Genomic DNA, 5,371 nt, shown 5'->3' with positions numbered 1-5,371 from the left:
ACCGATAATAAAATTTTACTATGGCAACTCTGATAAAATGCAACCGCGCACTGGTTTTATGTTTACATACTATAGTATAGAGAAATATTAGTTTCTTTATTCACGCAAATGCTAAATAACATAAGAATATTGGTAGTATAAAATATAAAAGTTGTATTGCCCCTCTTCATTTACTTTCATTTTAAATTAAATTCACTCCGATAATTCTTTTCGACACAATTCCTCTTTAGTACTTTGGCATATGATCCTATGTGGGTGCTCCATGGAGTACTACAGTGAAAGTACTTTGGAAAGTACTCTCACGTATGTACTCTATGGAATACTAACAAACAAAGCGAGAGTGGGATCACCTACTCCTCTCCTAGGACATCGCAATGTTAATTGGAGCACATTTTTTGTATGAATACAGATTAGTTTTGGAACACTCTTATACTCCTAAAGGAGTATTCCTTATACTATTTATGGAGTACTCGCGTTTTTGGAAGGATATGTTTTTAACTTAGTCGAATAGCGTTGCCAGGTAGTCTGATTTATTTCGTACTAAAACCTTATATTTAGTCCTACTACAGTACTTATGTATATAATTCTTGTGAAAGTGTTCGTATGTAGATAAAAAGTGGTAGCTATACTATGATAACTTTAACAACTAATTACTAGTAAATTATTAAAACAATTAAAAATTACTTACTGATTCTCATTGGGGAACTCCCTGAGAACCTATGTACAAAATTTCAAAGGTGAAACCCCTTTAAAACCAATTGGTCGCTTAATGTATAGCCGACCCAACATACCTACTGGATGCCTATTAAAATGTAATGACCCATACGAGACACGATAAGGAAAAACAAATAATATTTACGAGCCGGACCCGTGCGCATCTTGTGCAACCAATAATATAAGTATCTTACCAAATATCAGCAGAAATCAGCTGTTCTATCAATCAATTAAAACTTACAGCTTGCGCTGTCGTCTAGCGTATGGTAGCAGGGAAAATATTCACAATATTGCCATAGTACAAATAGATTTCTTTGTGTGCTCACAATCGTTTATTTAAAAAAAATTATTTTAATAAAATATAGATAAACAAAAGCACTACGACAAAAATTGTGCAAAGCTCGCTAATAGCCCGAATCTCCATCTTTACAACCAAAACTTTATAGATTTGGATTCTAAAAAGGGGGAAAAAGGGAATATAATAGATCCAATGATCTTGGATCTACAGCAGAGCCGGCCACACAAATACTAAAACAATTGCATAAGTGTGTGTAAAAATTGAGTGACAACTCCCCACAGTGTGCTAAAAGAAAATGTGGACTGTGAAGTTCGAAATTAAAAAGGACTCTGGTTATTTGATTTCAAGCTAATCCTAACAATATTTACTTATATTCATATAACTATATATATATATATAACGCGGAGGTAGAGCTAGTCAGATAAACAATTTTTATAAAAGAAGCTATGGTGTTTTTTAATGCGAAATTTACTTAAAAAAATCACTTTTTTTCATTAAGAAAGAACTATAAAACAAAGTAAATGTAAAGATAGAAATATATATTTTCAAAACATAAAGTTATTCAATATAAAAAAAATTTATAAAAATTAATAAAACTGAGCAGAACATATAAAAAGTTACTTATATTAAATTGTCAATATTTATTAATAATTAATTAATTATTATTAATTATTAATATTTAAATTGTTAATATTAATATGTATGTTCAAAGGAACTTAATAATACTAACTAAAACGTATTAAAAGTCACTTTCACATTGCAGCATATTGTTTTTATTATGTGCCCAAAAAGTAGCATGGACTTTTCCTTTTGCATTCACTGTTGATTTTAGTGAGTGACAAGCGAAAGCAAACGATCGTGATAGCACATCGTTAGTGTCTGTGTGAAAATACGAACTCAAATTGCACAATGTGCAACTTTTGGCCGGCTCTGATCTACAGGAAAATAATTCTGGAGTGACCAACACAACGGAAAGTTTAAGGAATTTTTTCGTATGTATTAAGGTTTTTAAGTCAAAGCCGGCCAAAAGTTGCACATTGTGCAATTTGAGTTCGTATTTTCACACCGACACTAACGATATATGATCTCGATCGTTTGCTTTCGTTTGTCACTCACTAAAATCAACAGTGAATGCAAAAGGAAAAGTCCATGCTACTCTTTGGGCACATAATAAAAACAATATGCTGCAATGTTAAAGTGACTTTTAATACGTTTTAGTTAGTATTATTAAGTTCATTTGAACATACAAATTAATATTGATAATTTAAATATTAATTATTAATAATTAATAATAACTAATTAATTATTATTAAATATTGTCAATTTAATATAAATATATTTTTATACGTTCTACTTAGTATTATTAATATTCATACATTTTTTATTGAATAACTTTATGTTTTGAAAATATATATTTCTATCTTTACATTTACTTTGTTTTATTGTTCTTTCTTAATGAAAAAGTGCATTTTTTTAAGTAAATTTTGCATTGACCATACCTTCTTTTATAAAAAAGTTTTATATGACTAGCTCGACCTCCGAGTTCTTAGTTATACGAATATACATAAGTAAGTATAGTCAGGATTAGCTTGAAATCAAATAACCAAAGTCCTTTTTAATTTCAAACTTCACAGTCCACATTTTCTTTTAGCACACTGTGGGGAGTTGTCACTCAATTTTTACACACACTTATGCAATTGTTTTAGTATATGTGTGGCCGGCTCTGTTTTAAGTTGTTGTTAGTAGCATTAGTTATGTGATGTGATATATGTATTTGCAGAGCTTGAGGCCGCAAAGTAAAACAATGTTCAATTATGAAATGTTCCATCGTCACGGGTGGGACAATTGTACGCAATATTTCATCTTTGTTGAGCATTCTGATAAAATCGGTTGGAGATTTCAGGTTCTAATTGATAGGCTGAGACAATTAACATTAACTTAGTACTGTTTTATAAAACAACTCACGCTATCTTAGCATATATGCAAATTATAATAAGTTTTTTTGTAGTCACGGGTGGGATAAAAAAGGCTTTAATGATCTTATATATTATAAAAGCCCCGCGAATATATGAAAGTATCTTTTTTTGTTTGAATACGTTAAGATAAATGTACGAACATTTAGGGAATCAAATGCCGTAAAAATAATTAATTTTTCTTAAATGATTATGATTAAAGTGTTTATCGACCTTTTTGTGTTATATGTTACAGAATATCATGGTATACTAGAAAACTAAAGAGGCTTAAGAATCTGAGCAATAGGTTTTTCAAAAAGTTCAAGGCCACTAAGATAATGGCGTATAAAAGAAAATACCTCCGTTATTCCAAAAAATTCAAAGCCTTAGGAAATAGGCTCCATGGTAACTATGTTCGTAATTTTGAATCTGACATTAAAGAAAATCCTAGGGCGTTCTATAGTTATATAAATTCCAGTAGTCTTTACGATATTTCCACCTACTGATGACTTAAAGATTTTCACTACCATCACAAACTCTGCTGGCGTGATTACGACTCAATCTGATTTAGATAACGTTGCTATCTGGTGCAGTGCCAATGACCTGCCACTACATGTTAGCAAATGCTTTCATGTAAACTTTTCCACATCACGTGGCCACATTCCCATTTCCTACTCTCTTGATGGTATCCGACTTTCGGCTCTTAATGAGATAAAGGACTTACATGCCAACCTAATAAAACCGCACTGCGTTTTTTTAGCGCACGCAAACAACCGGCGTTTTTTGCTCTAACCGAAATAAGTATGCGTTGCGATAATGTAAAACATGTATGCAAACGTAAAATCTTAATGTCACGCAGAACAAAAATTGGAAATCGAGTTAGGCTTTCACGCAGCAAATTCAATTTCGGTGGCTCTCATACAAGTTGTATGTGCATGAGATATTTTTGACAGAAAATGACTTGTGTGCGTTTATATTAGGTTTGCATGTTAGGTGTTGTCTTTGATTCGAAATTTTCTTTTCAAGACCCATATGAATTCTACTATTGCTAAGGCGTATTCAGTTTTGGCTTTTATTAGGCGTTGTTGCACAGACTTCAAGGATCCCTACACCCTTAAGTTATTGTTTACTACAATAGATCGTTCGAAGTTGGAGTATGCCTGCTTTATTTGGAGGCCATATCATGAATGCCATGTTGCTTGGCTTGAGCGTGTGCTAAAAACGTTTGTTCGGTTCGCGCTGCACTCGCTGAACTTTTCTGAACCGATTCCATCATATAAAGGCAGGTGTTCACTTATCCATCTAGAGTCCTTGGAATGCAGAAGAACTGTCCTATCGCGCACGTTTGTTTATGACATCATTAATGGTGCAGTTGATGCACCTTGTCTCCTTGAGTGTCTCATCGTAATGTACCTATTTTCTATACGGATTGTGTCCGAAACCTCTATGCCTCAAACGCACCTTTGCTTAGAGCTATGACGGATTTTAATACCATCTCAGATTCTTCAGCTATTGATTTTTCTTTTCCTAAGTTTACTTTTAAAGCAATAATTACTAATTTCCTGGTCGACTTGGTGCAGTCATAAGTTCCTGAAAATGACTTCAGATTGAAGTCGAAATATTGGCAAGACAAACCATTCGACAAATAAATATACATTGTTTAAACACATTTGCTGAATTTTAATAAACATATGTATATATTGGCCTAGAGCTCAAACATACTTTGAATATAGCAATACTTACTGATATCTTCTCAATCTCTTTGAAAGAATAGCTTGCACAGATGCTGGTGAAGTTGATATAGTGATTGGATGCATTTTTGTAATGGCCTGTAATCACGTTCCGGCACTAAAATGCTACTGGTCGAAAAATAAATCTTTGGGGAACGAAACCATATAATAAGCCATATCTCGCGATCGTTTCCAGATTGAAATGTCGAAATTATATTTTGCTCCCTTGGATAAGCCTTGTGATGCAAGTAAAACTTATTTCATTGATGATATAATAAACTGCCTAAAAAAACGTTCAAGTTTTGCCGTGATGATAGCAGTTATCAAAGTATTGATGAGTGCGGACCAAGTTCAAAGGAAGATCATCACTCAAACAATACATGCCTCTAAAGCCTATGAAGCGAGGGCTCAAAATATGGCTTAGGTGTGACTCGCTAACGGGTTATACCTATGATATGAACATTTATTGCGGCAGAGATGAAACTGCGCAATGTGGTACTCTTGGTGAAAGGGTAGTAAAAGAGCTCGCAAATACTATTGAAAGTAACGACGTTACACTCTGCTTCGATAGATTTTTTACTTCCGTTCAATTAATCAACACTCTACCGTTTCCTGATTTGGGAACTTGTATGGCTAATCGTAAAAATGTACCGAAAATACCAGAGAAATTGGAGCGA

Source organism: Eurosta solidaginis, chromosome 1, assembly GCF_040869045.1.
Source record: "Eurosta solidaginis isolate ZX-2024a chromosome 1, ASM4086904v1, whole genome shotgun sequence".
NCBI lineage: Eukaryota > Metazoa > Arthropoda > Insecta > Diptera > Tephritidae > Eurosta > Eurosta solidaginis.
This window is presented reverse-complemented; position numbering follows the sequence as displayed.